The sequence below is a fragment of the Nelumbo nucifera genome, chromosome 2, assembly GCF_055504915.1.
Source record: "Nelumbo nucifera cultivar China Antique chromosome 2, China Antique-T2T, whole genome shotgun sequence".
NCBI lineage: Eukaryota > Viridiplantae > Streptophyta > Magnoliopsida > Proteales > Nelumbonaceae > Nelumbo > Nelumbo nucifera.
Genome location: NC_142650.1, coordinates 111760307 through 111779046, shown reverse-complemented (window position 1 = coordinate 111779046; position 18740 = coordinate 111760307).

The following is an 18740-nucleotide window of genomic DNA, read 5'->3' as shown; positions in this document are numbered from 1 at the left end:
TTTATTGTAAGTGTAAAAATGTAATTTGAATTACAATTTAGGTTTCATATCCTAATTAAATTAAATAGGAGGGATAGCCCAGCATGAGACATAATTGACCTGGTCACAAACACCACATATCCTAATTAAAGACCAAACTATATATCTTGATTTTTCCACAAGTCACATCTACTTTGATCATTCTCGACTTGGAATTTTACGATCAAACATAACATCAAATACTTTTCTGCAACCATATATGATTATTCAATGAACGGCTTTTAAAATTTATTTTCCGAAAATTAAAGTCTTGAAACTAATATTAATTTTTCACATTTTCCCTCAAAAAATATTTTTCACATTTTATGTTTATTTACTTACTCTCAAAATTCACAATTGAAGACTTTTGGAATTAATTTTTCCAAAAGCTACATCTATTTAGTCACTCTCAACTTAGAAACAAAGAACTTTTCCACCGATTCACATCTCATATTTAGTATAGTGGGACCCAGTGATGGGAATGGAGCTCTATGTTCCCTCAGTATATTAGACTAATGCCGATTCCCCTTTGGTGTAGCAGCTTCCGAATTTTGGCTATTGGAAGATAAATACGGATGGGAGTATTTTGAATTATTTCTTATTTATTGAATCGAAGTTTTGTCGACGGGCCAATAAACTTCCAAAAGCCTTGAAAGTTTGTCGTGTAATTATTTATGTCTATTTCACAGTTTGACTTATTGTATGGCTTCAACGGGCCCATTTACATACTCTTGTTATCAAACTGGAAGCCCAAACTATTAAAACGGATTTATGATTGCATGATAGTTAGAGGTGTAAATCGGGTTGGGTGGCCTGTGGCCCGGTATAGCCCAGCATTGCTTGATATGGCACAATGATTAATGCGCCGTGTCAGACTCGGTGCAGAGGTTCGTGCAGTACTGGGTCGGGAGAAGTTCTTTTTGTGTGTAAGGGATATTAAAGTTGCTATGCTCTGGTTTGGCCGCCTCCTTTGGGTAGTGCTCCATGAAGGTTAATTAATTTGGTAGCCGATGCTGCAGCAAGGTCGGGGTTGATAAAGAGTTTTTTGTCACTCCAAGAACCCTACAGGATACTGATGCACAGAGATGCCCAACATTAAGTGCTCACAAGTGATTGAAATCACCTTGATGGTTTTTCAGAAAACACAACAAATTTTAGGGTTGGAGGGGAATTCTAGGGAGTAGATTAAACCAATTCTTTCTTATGGTAATTACAAGCGATAGAGACTTGAGGAATTTGAGGGTACGAACCCAGCAAATCACATTCACCTTGTGTGATTTTAATTGCCTTTTTGGGCTTTTATTACAATATCAAATTGGTCCCTTGTGAAAAAATACAATAGTTCTGTGATCATGTGGTATTATTGGAGCCCTTACCATAACTATATGCAATAGTTGTTTTGGAAAGAAAAAAAAGAATGATAGTTATGGGCCTCATATTTAATTCTTTTTCTTTTAGTTTAATATTGCTGTAGTTACGGGCCTCAAATCCTGAGCATGCTATCCATAACCCTACTACCACGTCATCAGGAGCTGCCATGTCATCAAATAGATCTCCTTCTACAGATATAACTCTATCCAGATTGAGATAGAACTCAACTAACGGTAAGGATGACTGGAGATGGATGAACACCTCGAGTTGCTAGATCCTCATCTTCTCCAGCCCATGTCGAATTGTGGATTTTGGATCAAACAAAGAAGGCAAAGGTGGGAGAAGCATTCGATATTCAATCTTCGAGCCTACTACTCAGAGGGTATTGGAGAGAAGAATGACCATCCCTGAATCACTGCCATAGGTGTCATCTTCAGAGATAGTTATGGCCCTCTTCCATTGGTAGACCCGGACAATATCCACCACACATCTCATCTGTGTGGACCCATTGTTAGTCATCCTTACCAAGAAAGGCCATTGCATGGACGTTAGTGATGCAGAGGCCGAGGACGTAGCCATGGATAAGACAGGGACTTGTGGTCGATTCCCGACTTGGGCAACTAAAGTTGTCTCCTGCCATTAGATTCTGGAATCTTTTCTTCAAATGGTTGATTAGGAGACTGATGTTTAATCCTCTATCATTTCATTTCTTTGGATGTGTTTGCCTGTTTGATACTTTTGGCGTTTGTGAAATCAAGCTGAAAATGCTTTTGGTTGAAACATAATTCATACTTGTATCTTTGGATGTGATTGTCATCCCTTTCTCAACCGAAAGCAAGTGGATCAGGATGGTTTGTATTTCAAGTCCTATTGAACGGATGATCGTGCGGACATCCTTTGGCGACTTCACTCAGTTGTTGCCAACTCTAAGGACCTTCTTCAAAGTTAAGTTTTGATCAATTCTTAGATTCTTATATTTCTCTTCTACATGCACGCAATCGAGTAGGAGGAATTGCATTTCTCTGGCCTATGTTAGGTTTGACAGGAAATAAGAAAGGGACAGAAAGAAAGTTGAGGGAAAATTCTCAAAGAAATTTGTTTAAGAAAAAGAATAAAGGTTGCAATTTGTCCAATTAGACGACTTGACTTGGAATCACATGTTTTTTTTTCTTTATTGAACTTTTGTCCTCGTGTCCATCCACGTAGAAAATTTGTTTTCCTTGACTTTGCTTCAGCGGGCCCCATCCACCAAGTTTTCAAGAAAAAAAAGTCATTTTGTGGAATTAATACTTATTTAGAATCTAGAATTCTAGATAATGAATTTTGAATATAATGGACTATGGGCCCCATGTTCGAATAAAGAAAATGGTAAAGGAAAGCCCATCCAACTTTTTATAATACCTGCGGTGAATTCCTTTTCCTTACCTTACCTTTCCAACTTTTTATAATACCTGCGGTGAATTCCTTTTCCTTACCTTACCTTAACTGCTTATAGGGGGTGGGGATGCATTCTTTTATTAAATGGAGACCTTACCGTAAAAGCACTTAATTTTTTTTTTGAAAATATATAATGAATATTATTTAATTCCTTTTCTTTGTAGCTTAAATAGTTTAAATGAATATTATTTATGGAGTTGAGATTTAAATTGTTTAAGTAAATTTGAGTCTGAAAGAGTGATTTTGGACCAACTATCGAAAATAACACTCTTTGAAGCGGAGCTCACATTTACTGGTTTGCTGCCACGTGCCAATATGTCTAGACTTTCTCAATATATCTGTGTTTTCATTGTTGGGTTGAAGCCTTGAAGGGAGGGCTTTGAATTTGAAATATGTTATTTCCGCTTGAAGCAAATATGTCTAGACTTTCCCAATATATCCAATCGATCCAAGCCGAAGAGGGTTGTTCGTATGTGGTCACCCCCTCAATGCTATGATAGTTCATTCATAACTAGAAAACGATGACAAAATAATCAACGGTAGTGATAAGGATGATCCATTCGGACCAAACAATCAACCCATTGACCTAGAAAACGATGACAAAAGTGATTCCATTTTAGGTTCTTAATTGGCTTAATTTACTCATTTAGATCGATTAGTTTTGTTTATTAAATTAAACAATTAACTTCATTTTCTTTATTCATTTAATTTCTTTATTTACTCAATTAACTTTATTAAAATGGCCCATGCCCATTATATATATGTATTTATGTATGTATGTATTTCTACCCTAACATTCCTATCTAAGGGTTAAATCTATCAACCGCTTGAACTATTTGACCTAGATGATCAAACCTCTGACCTAAAACCTTGGTGGTTTCTGTAGAAAAACAATACAAAGTTTATGAAGAACAAGAAATACAAAGAAATTTTGAAGTTGCAGACACCTTTAAACAATTAATAAGAAGGGAAACATTGATAAATAAATCAATTTCAAAAAAGATATTGAAAGAATTTGGGGTAGCAATTCATATGAAGAGAAAATTTGGAAAATAAACATTTTGGCCAAAAGTAATTAAATAGATACCTTGGACATTTTCATGCCTCTTTTTGGAAGATTCTAAACTTTAGTAGACGTGATTGCAATTACCAAACTTTAGAAGAAGTTTCAGCAACAAGCAGAAAGCTTCAAGGGAAGTTTCAACAATTTACCCTTTAAGTTATACAGCAATGTTCAATGGACCTTAGGAGCCCAATTCTCTTTTTAGTTTCCCATATTGAATTGGCTGATACTAAAGATTGGACTTGGGTCGAGGGCCCGCTCCCAAGTCCCAACACCCTATAAAGAAGGCTCAATTCAGCACTCCCCTTGGAAGCAGAAATTGGGCAGGGGCCGAAAACCTAAAAATTGTGCATTAGTGCCTACGGGGGAAGTACTTATGCCTTTTGATATGCCTCTACTTACTATATTTTTGGAGAATGACGGTTCAACACAGGTTAGAATTTTTTGGCGCAAAGTACAATTGGGGTAGTTGCTAGGTCAGAATTGATGCCAATTCACGGGCGGACATTGGTGTATAAAATGGGAGTTTTTAATATTTTGAATGTTTATAAATCTACACTAAAATTCAGAAATCTACATTGTGCCTGTCCATACTTTTCCATTATAGTTTTATACTCCATTGTTTTTCTTTTGTATCTTATAAAAAATTTAAGAAAAGTTATAATTTTTTCCGGTGTTGTTGAACTTTCAACATGAATGGGAATAGGATGATGAAAACGTTGTCTTTTTCAAGGATTAAGGATGCATATGTATGACAAACGGCTTGGGTGTTTCAAGGATTAAGGATGCATACGAATGACAAACAGCAAGCACTTTTATAAGTAATGGTGACAAAATTATTGATACTTTATTTTTGGTTATCTTCTTGGCTAATTTCTGTTCAGTAAATGTAATTTTCTGTTATTTATAGCTTAAATTAAAATTTAATTTTATTACTTAGAGTTTCAAATATAAATTAAATAATTTTTAAAATGAAACTTGAAAGGCTACTTTAGACTATAAAATTTTAAAGGTCACTTTTGATGTTAAAAAATAAATTTTATTCATTTTAAAGCAAAATACTTAAAGGATTTTATCAAATTAGAGTCATTACATTAACAATAATTAATTTAATAGTAAATAATTAAAAATAATTAAGAATAAATTAACAGTAACGTTCATGAATGGCAACAGGGCTGGGCAGGGATGGGGAGCCTCTCCCCATGAAAATCCCCATCCCCGTCCCCGCTAACGGGGACAAGGTTATCCCCATCCCCTGTGATTTTTTATAATGTTAACCATTTTTTTGTTTTTTATTTTATTTAAAAAATATAATTAAAATAATTAAAATTTACAGTCTTATTAGAAAAGAATCAACCATATTTTTAAAAATATTAATATATTAGATGTATGTGTACATATATACATATATAACGTATGCAATACATATATACATATATTAGTGGGGATCTCAGAGGGCGGGGATCGGGGACCTCGTGGGACAGGGAGTGCTCTCCCCATCCCTGCCCCGTCCCCTCTAACGGCCTAGAGGAGATATTTTAGGAGAGAGATTCTAGGAATATTTTTTAGGTAGTTAGGTTGGGAATTGTGACATGGCTTAATGAGAGTGGTGGGAAGGGAAGAGGAGAGAAAGGAGAATGCAAGGTGGGGGTAGTGGAGTTTTGTTATATAGTTTTTTTATAAATTAATATATACACAACCATTAATATTTTATTTTTCTTAAAATCTTAGAAAAAATATATTTGAATTATTAAATTAATTATTTTATATTATTTTTTTAATTTTTAACATTAACAAAAAAGGTCAACTAAAAGTTTAATTCTTAAATGTTTAGTAAATAATTTTTTTTATTTTTATAAATAATAAATATGTTATTATAAAATGTAAATTAAAATATCAATTAATAATTTATAAAAATATATAATTTTAGAATATTTCAAATCTATTAAAACATCTAAGATACATATCACATGTACATTAGTAATTTTTAATTTCTAAAATAATTATTTCATGATTATATTAAATTCTCTAAAAAAATGTGAATAATAAATATGTTGACCTGATCAATGGTGACAAAGACTACCTCAGGGCGGGAACAAAAAGGAGGGGAACTTTAACTTCACCTGAGTTTACCTCTTCCCTGCCTTTGAGCTCGGGCAGGCTATAGGTAGTAGTTCGGCAAGCTTGGCGACGACGTCTTTGTCTCTTGGCCGGTTCTGCGTTGGTGCTGCTCACCTCCGTACTGTCGGGGATCATTTGTGCAGGAAGCGGCTCGGGTTGCTAGTGATGGATGCGGACAGAGGGGTTCTGCTTAGAGTTCGTAGTCAATTCCGTTGCATCAGGCCCACTGGCCTTTGACAGGGCAGGTACAACCGCCACTGTCAACCTGTCACAACCGTTACAAGTAGGGCTGAGGTGGCACGCACAGGGTCGTCATTGCAGGGTTTGTGCCTATCAACTGTAAGACTCCCTCTAAAGGTGGCAGGCACGATGCTCTCTAACAAGGGACATGGCGGCTGTCCCAGATTTGTCGGGTACGATGGTCGGGCAGGAGATCTTCCTGCGATATTCCGAACTACCCCTTCGCGAGTTACCTTGCGCCGGGCTATCCTGTAAGCAGCGAATGTGGCAAGCTATGCCGAGTTGTCTGGCCCGAAGTGTTTTCACCTCGGGGTATTTAGAGATGGATCAGTGTGTTCTTGTCTGGGAGTGGCCCGAGATCCGTTGGGAGGAGCTCGGGTACTAGTGAAGGTCAGAGGACCCCGAGCTCGGAGGCAGCCCGAGGTGCCCTAGCCCCAGGAAGGAGGTATAGCCCAGGCGGCTCCTGGCGAGTAGTCTGTCCCGCCGAGTTGCTAGGCTGAATTTGGTGGGACCTTCCCTCCGAGTTGTGGTTGCGTCTGTTGCGCTGTCACGCTGAGTCACTATTTGAGCAAGGTCACGCCCACGTGTACCCGTACTATGAGGTGAGGCCAAATCACCCTCCATCACCATCCATTCAAATTGTGGTTGTTTAGAAGCATCTCCAAGTTCAGATTGACTCTGTCCATTTAAATTATGGATGGCTAGAAGCATCGACTCAATCCAAACGACTTCATATTGGGAAGCATTGATTCCATCTGGCTGGAAAGCATCAACTTGACCAATTTAAACTACAGCTAGATGGGAAGACTCCATCTTCAAAGCAATATTTCTCCTACTTCAAGTTCGAGTGGTTTGGGGTCCCAGTCTTCATCCACGTTCGAGTTCAAGCGATTTAGGATCCCATTCTTCGTCCATGTTCAAGTTTGAGTGATTTGGGGTCCCATTCTCCAAGTTCGAGTTCGAAATTACTATTTGATTGTTTGTCTTCTCACAAACTTCAGAGTTAGCAGGAAGTGGTTTCTTCTTCTAGCCTCGATTTGGGGGTCCCATTCCCTTTATTTTTTTCTTGTTTCTTGTTTCTCCAATTCTTTTTGACAGGCCTAGGGAGATTTTACGCAATTTATTTTTTGTTTGTTGTTTCTTTGTATTTGTATTTCATTGTTTAAGTAATTGATGTGATTAATTGGTTGCTAAGTCTAAAAAATATGAGAATCATACAGATCCAAGAGGTTCATTGAGTTGTAAATGGTTTTGATGGTGTAACTACCTCTAGGGGGATAGATGTTCAAATATGTAATTTATGTATCAAAATTGTAAACAATTATTCGATCTGTTTAGTGCTGGATAATTTCTAAGTCCGTAAATATATGAGAATCATACAGAACAAAGAGGTTTAGTGGGTTCTAAATGATTTTGATGGTGTAACTATTACGGAGGGATAGATATTTGCAACTATAATTTATGTTTCAAAAAGCATTCAAAAAAATTATGTTTCAATATTGCAAACAATAAACTTGTCTGCGTAATGCCAGATGGTATTCAACTTTGTAAAAAATATCCAGTTTGTGTAATGCTGGATGGTTTCCAAATTTGTAATTAAGCATCCGGTCTTCTCCATGCCGGATGGTTTATACACTTGTGAAAATCATATACAACCTTATGAAATGTTGGGCTTTAGATGATTGTGAAGGTGTAAATACTATTTTATCACCCGAGGGGTTGAAATTTACACTGCAATAAACCATCTGGTCTGTGTAATGCTGGATGGTTTCCAACTCTATAAAACACTATTTGGTTTTTGTAATGTCGGATGATTTCTGACTTTGTAAAACACTATCTGGTTTGTGTAATGTCGGATGATTTCCAACTCTGTAAAACACTATTTGGTCTGTGTGATGCCAGATGGTTTCCTACTCTATAATAAACCATCTAGTCTATGTAATGCCAAACGGTTTCCAACTCTGTAATAAACCATCTAGTCCTCCCCATGCTGGATGGGGTCTAAATCTGTTAAACACCACCTAAGTTTCTCCATAGCAGATAGTCTAGGCACAATATCTGTTCTTGTTGTTGATCATATAAGTAGATATATATGTAGTTTGGGTATTAATCACATAGATAAGCATTATGAGCTTTACTAAATTGCTTGCTATTTTAGCCAATCTAGCATTACCATTCACCACCTTCCTCTAGTACACTTGCTTTGAAGATGGAGTCAATGCTTCCTAGCCATCCATAGTTTGAAACAATGGAATTGATGCTTCCCAGCCAGATGGAGTTGACGCTTCCCAATCTGAAGTCGTTTGAATGGATGGAGTCGATGATTTCCAGCCAACCGTAATTTGAATCGATTGATTTAGTGCTTCCCAGCCATATGGAGTCGATGCTTCCCAATCTGAAATTGTTTGAATGGCTAGAGTCAATGCCTTTTGTTAGCGATCATTTGAATGGATGGAGTAGAATTTGAACTTGGAGATGCTTCCAACTAAATGGATGGAGTCAAATTCGAACTCGGAGAAGACGAATAGAACATGAATGCTTTTTGGATTTGGTGGATTCTATTTTTAACAAAAGGGTAATTTTATCCTAAAAACTTCATGTTTTCTCCCGCTCACTCAATTTGCTATTATTTCTAAACGTAACTACAATTGTCAATTGACCAAACTTGGTCAATTTTCATTTGCAAAAAGTCCTTAAAATAATTATTCTATTATTAATATTTTTAAATTTTTTAAATTAAAAATCAAATTTTTTATATAAATGTGGATTTGATAGATTATTTATTCCATTGGTTTATTCTTTTTAATTTGTAATTGGAGTTGTTGAAGATAAGTGTATGATGGTTGTTGGGATTTTATGTAGATATTATGTAATAAAAGTTAATGTATTCCATTTAATGGCATGGAATAAAAGTTGGCTAAGTGGTTAAAGATGCATCGTTTTTAGGCATTAGGCGAGTTGGGGTCTTAGGTTTGAACAACGCTAGTAGCACTTTTTTATATTGAATTTGGCTTGTTGTCAAACTGAGTGTCGATTCGCTTCCATATCACACTATATCATGCTGCACAATACACACTGATATGATAGTGTATCTTTCCAATCGTAGCGTATTTTGCATCGGTATAACATGATACTGATACAATATGCCCCGTATTGGCATACCGTATTGATATTTTAATCCTTGCTACTAGGTAATCTTTCAAATATGTATTACACATAATTATAATTTATGGACCTTGTATTAATTGGTGGTGAAATCTCCATATTTCTTGATCCTAAATCTTATTGATTCCACACTCAAAGCCTTTTAACTAGCAGGCAATGTCACCCATAGGTAGGTTATCTGTGGCCCAACCTAAATCAAAGCAATATTGTGATCTAGTTCAATTTTTTAAGGCATTTCGTAAGAGTACATTTGTACATTGAAAATGATAATAATTATGAATTCTAAGACATATTTGCATTCAAAATGGGGGAACGTTTGCAACCTAAATTAGATGCAAACATTGCACTCAAAATTGATCAATGTAAAACGAAAGTGATCCATGTTTGTGCACTAATCACTCTCAAAACCAGTTTCTAAGAATGCAAAATCGATTATTACAAAATTAAACCAACTTTATATTTTCATGTACCACGCATATTTGCATTTGCACTTCTTACGATGACAAAGTAATCAGTCACATGGCAATGCCAAGTGGTTTCATTTATAATTTATTCTGTTTTGCTATCTTTTGTCTTTTGGTTAAGTCTACTGTATTCAAAATTTTTATTTAAGTTGTACTACTTTTAAGTTTATTTAGATTATAGATTATTCGAGTTTGATTTTTTAAATAATTTTTCTTTTTTCAAAGTATTTTGGCGTTTATAATTAATGAGATTTCAGAGGGCTTTTGCTGAGCATGCATCTCTCTAGTGATCTTTGTGTAAATATAAGTGCAAAAATAATAATTGGAAAAGTGCTTTCTTTTATGCATTTTCTCCACTAAATAGAAATGTTGTAAATGGATTTAACCTCCTAAATATTGATCCCAGAGGCGTGTAATTGGCGATGAGATTGATGAAGAAATACTTTCATCTGGTTATAGAATTCAAGAAATATAGAGGCAGCTATTTCAACAATCATTTCATATATTAAACTAAATGACATGATTTCATTTTCTTTTAATTGGTTAAAACTTACTTTTAATATTCTTTCATTTATTAAAATATTATCTGTCGAAAAAAATTGAGTCTTACATAAGGGAAAGCTTTTAATTGGTCAACAAATTGTTCAAATTAAGACTGATGTTAATGCCGATTCCCCCTTTGGCTATTGGAAGATAAATACGGATGGGAGTATTTTGAATTCTTAATTGGTCAAATCCATTTCACCGAACTGAATTATTATTTGGAGCAACGAAATAACACTTGGGGTCATGTATGTTACAGTGGTCTTCTTTCTTATTTTTGGAATCGAAGTTTTGTTGACGGGCCAATAGACTTCCAAAAGCCTTGAAATTATTTCTGTGTATTTCACACTTTGACTTATTGCATGGCTTCAACGGGCCCATTTACATACTCTTGTTATCAAACTGGAAGCCCAAACAACTAAAACGGGTTTATAATTGTATGATAGTTAGAGGTGTAAATTGGGTCGAACTGTCCGTGGCCCGGCATGGCCCGGTACAGCTTGATACAGCACAATAATTAATGCGTCATGTCAGATTCAGCACAGAGGTTCATATCGTGCTGTGTCGGAGGTTCGAAACCCATGGGCCTGCATGACATAGCACGATAGCACATTGATAGCTTTTGGCAGAAAGTTCTTTTTGTGTGTAAGGGATATTAAAGTTGCTATGCTCTGGTTTGGCCGCCTTCTTTGTGTAGTGCTCCATGAAGGTTAATTAATTTGGTAGCCGATGCTACAGCAAGGTCGAGGTTGATAAAGAGTCTTTTGTCACTCGAAGAACCCTACAGGATACTGATGCACAGAGATGCCTAACATTAAGTGCTCACGCAAGTGATTGTAATTACCTTGATGGTTTTTCAGAAAACACATAAAACAGAAAAAATAAAAAGGAATGTGAAACAATAAAAGAAAATCAACAAATTTTAGGGTTGGAGGGGAATTCTAGGGAGTAGACTTAACCAATTCTTTCTTAATTGGTAATTATAAGCGATAGACACTTGAGGAATTTGAGGGTACGTACCCAGCAAATCACATTCAAAGAGAATACGATCCGAGATGTACTGATGAATTCTGAATTTTCTTTTCTTTTGTGAAATCCCGACCTCTGGTTAATTCCATTTCACCAAACTGAATTCTTATTTGGAGCAATGAAATAATACTTTCTCAAAAAAACAAAAAAGAAAAGAATGATGAAGTAGGAGAAATGTATTTCTCAAGTGTATTTTGGTACCACTTCATCATATACAATTGTTAATTAATAAGAAAAGGATAATTTTTTGTCGAACTATTAGACTTGGGTTGGAATAAAAAGTGATCTGTAATCTATATATTTTAAAAGCTAAAATATTTATCAAAACAACACTAAGTTAAAATTTGTGGATATTGTCCATAACAAAGTAGTAAGTAGAGGTAATACAAACATCAATTAGATAAAACCAAAATCGTCGCCAATAGGGGTTTATGTAGAAGATTGCCACCAAACCCAACAACACTGTTATATAAGAAGCTATAAAACTTACAACAAAGGTGTCCATGTCCATGTCCATGCCATCAGGAGCTGTTTGCATAGTTGGTGATGCCTTGGAACTGTTTGTGCAATTATTCTTCTTTAAGGGTTCTCCACAAAGAAGAGGGTTGCCCTCATAGCTAGATTCCTCGAATGTTGCAAATTCTCCTTTTCTCTCTGGAGTCCTTCCGGATAGGTTGTTATGAGCCACATTGAAATTTGACAAAGAGCTTAGCTCAATCATTTGAGGAGGGATCATTCCCGTCAAATTGTTGTAGGAAAGCTCCAAACTCTCTATTTTTCTCAGATTTGAAAAGCTTGGTGGGATTTGCCCATTTAAATAGTTGTGCGACAGGTTCAATGCACGAATACCACTTAAATCTCCAATTTCAGGTGGGATATTGCCTACAAATTTGTTGCAAGAGAGATCAATTCAAGACATGAGCTCAAGAACAACACCCTTGTAAGTTTCGTACCGGAATTTTGTTGTGAACTCCACTTCTAGTTCCACCAGGACGTCTTCAACACCCAGATCATTTTCAAATCTAAAAAACATACTTTTATATGAATACAACTCACCATATCCGAATTCAATAAGCTCAACTTCTGAATTTTTTCCATTTGAGTTTGATTCTCCTTTAAATGTGATGTTATCTATGCAAGAAGGTATCGAACCTGAGAGAGAGTTGAGAGAGAAGTCCATTATGTTGAGATTTTTCAACTGGCACAATTGAACTGGAATTTGGCCTTCAAATTGATTCCCTTTCAAAAGCAGGGCATTTAGATATGAAAGCCCACCAATCCATTATGGAATTCCACCATTTAAGTTGTTATCCCTAATGTCCAATGTCACCAAGGAAGTGCTGTTTGAGAATGCATTTGTCATTGGTCCTTCCAACCTATTTTTCTGAAGATGCACATGTTCCAAATCTTGTGGGCTAAAGCAAGAAGGAATCGAGCCCTGGATATCGTTTTCAGAGAGATCCAAATATTTGAGACGATGTAGTTGACAAAACTCACTTGGAATTGATCCTTCAAGATGATTATTACGCATAACAAGAGACTGAAGACTTGATAAATTTCCCAACCAACTAGGTAGTGCCCCGGATATGTTGTTATGACTGATATCTAAATCAGACAAGTAATAAGGACCATCCAACAAGCTATCTGGAAGGTTTCTGCCAAAGAGATTGTGATCCAGGTATAACAACACCAAGCTAGTTAGGTTTGTAATTGTAGGAAGTACTTTTCCATACAAATTATTGTACGATAACTTAAGAAACTCCAATTTTGTGATAACTTTAAGGTTCTCAAATTTGGAAAGATTACACCGATATTTGTTGGGATTGAACCAGAGAAGTTATTGTTAGAAAGGATCAAAACAGACAAATTTACACAAGGATGAGGAAGAAGAACAAGAGGGCCTGTAAAGGAGTTATTCGTTAGATTTAGGCTTTGTAATTTGGTATTGTTTTCTAGTAACCAAATGGGAAACTCCCCCTTTAAATTGTTGCTAGAGAGTTGAACTACTCTCAACTCATGTTGGTAGTAGAGTAATTGATCCACTCATCAATGGATTTCCACGGAGATACAATTTCTTAATTACCGGTGCAAGCAGGCCAATATACTGTATAATCGTTGTGTTAAAATTGTTGTAACCTAAGAGTAATTCCTCCAACTTATTAAACCTTTTGAGACCTGAAATAAAAGCATTAAATGTCAACGCAAACTACACGTTTATATATATGTTAAATAATTTCAAAGTAGCCAAAAATATATCTAATAATTACGTAATTATTGGTGGAGCAATGTCATAATTGAAACTATTGTAACACCAATCCAACACTTGCAACCACCTACTTGCACAAATTATTAATGAATGTTGGGAGTAATGTGTGATGGGCGGCAAAAGAGCTTTTGTACGTACCTTGGATTGCTTGAACACTGCCATTGAATCTATTCCCACTCAAATCCAACATTTGCAAATTGTTCCTCATCTGAATTCAATATACCTTATTGTTCCAACGGAGAGACAGAGAAGAATACACAGTGTGACTGTGCCTTCTCCCTGTGATCCCTTCTTGCCACCGCTATACTGCCATTTCGTTCTCCAACATTATAGGAGTGGTCAAGATTGGATGCTGACATCAGTCTTTGGTGCAAGGCTGAGAGGAAGTTGTGCTCACCGCCTCCATTGGATTCTTGTTGAAGAATTCGGTTCGTGGGACGGATCCTGCTGATTATGCTCCTCCATCCACTGTGTCATCTTCAGTGGGCGCAGTCTTTGGTGATCTTCTTTGGGCATAAACACCTCCATTGAGAGATACTATTTCTCTGTATCAGGTATATCCCTCTCCTACTGTTTCATTTCAAATCTGATCCAGTTTATGGTTCAAGATTGATCCTTGAAAAATATGATTTTTCTAAAATAGGGAATATGATTCCCAGTTGAAGGGAGAGAAAATTTTTGAAATTCGCCCACCCTATTCCGCAAGATTTGGGCATCCATGTGATGGATTCTCATCCCTTCATTAGTATCCTTGCCTTGTTAAATCCCATACAACACTTGGTATCCCGGCCTTTCAGCCTCGTGAAAGATGGCAGCTTTCAGCCTGTAAGTTTTGTATTCATTCTTCAAACGCTCAAGCAAAGCTGTGAAAGCATCTGCACACAATGAATTGAAAACACCCTGATTTGGTGGGTGAGATCTCTCAATCTGTATGTGGGATCAAATCCTTCTTGGTCTCAATTTGAGGTTTAAGGGTAGTTTCTAATGTAATTGTATTCGTTCCTTTATATCATGCTTTTGTATAATCTCTTTTGAGGGAAACAAAGGACTGGTTAAAGGTCTAGAAAGATATTTGGTTTGGAAGATTAAAATTGTGGTTTCTAATGCTTTAAGAGGAGTGATATATGGTGCTTGGTCTAGAAGCAGTGATTAGGAATCATCAGTTTTCAAATATTACAATTAGTTCACCAAATCCTACCACATACTCTGAAAAGGCAACTGAAAAGAAATGAGTTAATTGTAGTAGCATCAATGCATCACCTGTGATTTTCATCTATTTCATGGCATTATCAAGGTTCTAGATGAGACCTATATTTAAGAGGGTATCCAATATTTTCCATGTGCAAGCATATGGCAAAAATCTAAAATTGATGGTGGGTAATTAGATGGTTATTTGGATGCGCATAAAAAACCTACTGTATACTATTTTTTAATGGGGGTAGTTGGTCTAGAAGCAGTGATTAGGAAGCATCAGTTTTCAAATATTACAATTAGTTCACCAAATCCTACAACATACATTGAAAAGGCAACTGAAAAAGAAATGAGTTAATTGTAGTAGCAACAATGCATCACCTATGATTTTCATCTATTTCATGGCCTTATCAAGGTTCTTGATGAGACCTATGTTTAAGAGGGTATCCAATATTTTCCATGTGCAAGCATGTGGCAAAAATCTAAAATTGATGGTGGGTAACTCGATGATTATTTGGATGCCCATGATCAATTCTAAAACTGAAATACTGAGTTTAATTTCATATACTTTGTAGATTTGGTTTGGTCTATTAGATTTATCTATTGTTTACTTACGAGAATGGTAAACAGCAGCTGAAAAGCCTGAATTGTCCTGCTTAATAGATTTAGAGAAAACTCTTTCCCTTTAAAATCTATTATATCCTCAACTTGAGGACAACCAACCCAACTCTTATCATGGACTGGTATTGATTAAAGTCTAGTTGGATTCCAAATTAGTTCTTGGTATTTTGATGGCTCAGAAAATGTTGTCACACAAAGTAGATAACCGGAAAAATATTTGACAAGTTTGGGATCAAAAGAGATTTTATGATTTTTTATTGCTCAATAAAATGTAGATGTTTGTGTAATTGTTAATTATTCAAGTATAGAAAAGACATGAAGAGACAAGAAACAGATTTGAGGGTCCGTTCGTTATGGCTGAAGTGGGTGAACTTACTAGCTTGTTGCTTTGTCCCTGAATGGATAAGTTAGCAATGGACTTTGTTCGACTCCACCCATTCAAATTGTGGTTGTTTGGAAGCATCTCCAAGTTCAGTTTGACTCTGTCCATTTAAATTACGGATGGCTAGAAGTATTGGCTCCATCCAAATGATTTCATATTGGGAAGCATTGATTCCATCTGGCTGGAAAGCATCAACTTGACCGATTCAAACTACGGCTAGATGGGAAGACTCCATCTTCAAAGCAATACTTCTCCTAGTTCAAGTTCGAGTGGTTTGGGGTCCCATTCTTCATCCAAGTTCGAGTTCAAGCGATTTAGGATCTCATTCTTCATCCATGTTCAAGTTTGAGTGAATTGGGGTCCCATTCTCCATGTTCGAGTTCAAAATTATTATTTGATTGTTTGTCTTCTCACAAACTTCAGGGTTAGCAGGAAGTGGTTTCTTCTTCTAACCTCGATTTGGGGGTCCCATTCCCTTTATTTTTTTTCTTGTTTATTGTTTCTCCAATTCTTTTTGACAGGCCTAGGGAGATTTTACGCATTTTATTTTTTGTTTGTTGTTTCTTTGTATTTGTATTTCATTGTTTAAGTAATTGATGTGATTAATTGGTTGCTAAGTCTAAAAAATATGAGAATCATATAGAACCAAGAGGTTCATTGAGTTGTAAATGGTTTTGATGGTGTAACTACCTCTAGGGGGATAGATGTTCAAATATGTAATTTATGTATCAAAATTGCAAACAATTATTCGGTCTGTTTAGTGCTAGATAATTTCTAAGTCCGTAAACATATGAGAATCATACAGAACAAAGAGGTTTAGTGGGTTCTAAATGATTTTGATGGTGTAACTATTATGCGGAGGGATAGATATTTGCAACTATAATTTATGTTTCAAAAAGCATTCAAAAAAATTATGTTTCAATATTGCAAACAATAAACTTGTCTGCGTAATGCCAGATGGTATTCAACTTTGTAAAAAACTATCCAGTTTGTGTAATGCTAGATGGTTTCCAAATTTGTAATAAAGCATCCGGTCTTCTCCATGTCGGATGGTTTATACACTTGTGAAAATCATATACTACCTTATGAAATGTTGGGCTTTAGATGATTGTGAAGGTGTAAATACTATTTTCTCACCCGAGGGGTTGAAATTTACACTGCAATAAACCATCTGGTCTGTGTAATGCAGGATGGTTTCCAACTCTATAAAACACTTTTTGGTTTTTGTAATGTCGGATGGTTTATTGGGGGAAGTACTTATGCCTTTTGATATTCCTCTACTTATTATATTTTGGGAGAATGACGGTTCAACCCAGGTCAGAATTTTTAGTCTCAAAGTACAGTTGGGATAGTTGCCAGGTCAGAATTGATGCCAATTCACGGGCAGACATTGGTGTATAAAATGGGGATTTTTAACATTTTGAATGTTTATAAATCTACAGTAAAATTAAATGTAATTTTTTGTTATTTATAGCTTAAATTAAAATTTAATTTTATTACTTACAGCTTCAAATATAAATTAAATAATTTTTAAAATGGAACTTGAAAGGCTACTTTAGACTATAAAATTTGAAAGGTCACTTTTGATGTTAAAAAATTGATTAATTAAAAAATAAATTTTATTCATTTTAAATCAAAATACTTAAAGGATTTTATCAAATTAGAGTCATTACATTAACAATAATTAATTTAATAGTAAATAATTAAAAATAATTAAGAATAAATTAATAGTAACGATCATGAATGGCAACACAGCTGGGCAGGGATGGGGAGCCTCTCCCCATGAAAATCCCCATCCCCGTCCCCGCTAATGGGGACAAGGTTATCCCCATTCCTGTTCCTACGGGGATCCCCATCCCCCGTGATTTTTTATAATGTTAACCATTTTTTTTGTTTTTTATTTTATTTATAAAATAAAATTAAAATAATTAAATTTACAATCCTATTAGAAAATATTCAACCATATTTTAAAAAATATTAATATATAGATGTATGTGTACACTTGTACATATATACATATATTAGTGGGGATCCCATAGGGCGGGGATCGGGGACCTCGTGGGGTGGCGAGTGCTCTCCCCTTCCCTGCCCCGTCCCCTCAACGGGGACGAAAATTTCCCCATTCTTGCCCCTGTAGGGGAAAAATCATCCCATCCCCACCTACCCCATTCGGGGTGGATCCCCACAAGGATCGGGAAAATGGGAAAAATTGCAATCCCTAAAACAATAAAGGGGTTTATGATGGTATACTAGTTAATAATTAGTCATTAAATTAATAATTATTAACAGTAAAATTATTCTTTAAACTCTAACATAGTTTTCTTAACTAATAGTAAATTAACAATCGCATACTAAACTTAGTAACTCAATTTGATTAATTAAACTAATTTATTCGATTTCTTTAATTACTTTATTTACCTTTATTATTTTACTTAATTAGCAGTAATTTAATCAACTTATTTACTTTAACAAGCTTTGATTATTTAATTATTCTATTTACTTTATGAATTAATCATTTCACATAATTGGCTTAATTTACTTAATTATCATAATTTATTTAATTAACGTTAAGCCATCATACACCATTGAAATAATTTGCTTAATTAAGCTTATTAAAGTGGCCTTTCCAAATGTGTGCTTAACGTGGCGTTTCCATAAGAGTTTGAGGGTAAACATGACAGGCCCCTTTTCTATGAATATATCTACATGCAAATTTAGATTGGACTCCAACCATACTCAGATATAATCAAGTAAAATACAATAAACAACAGGACTTGAAATAGTTTCCATGCACGAGACGTGGATCTAAAACACATCAGTAAACTTGTA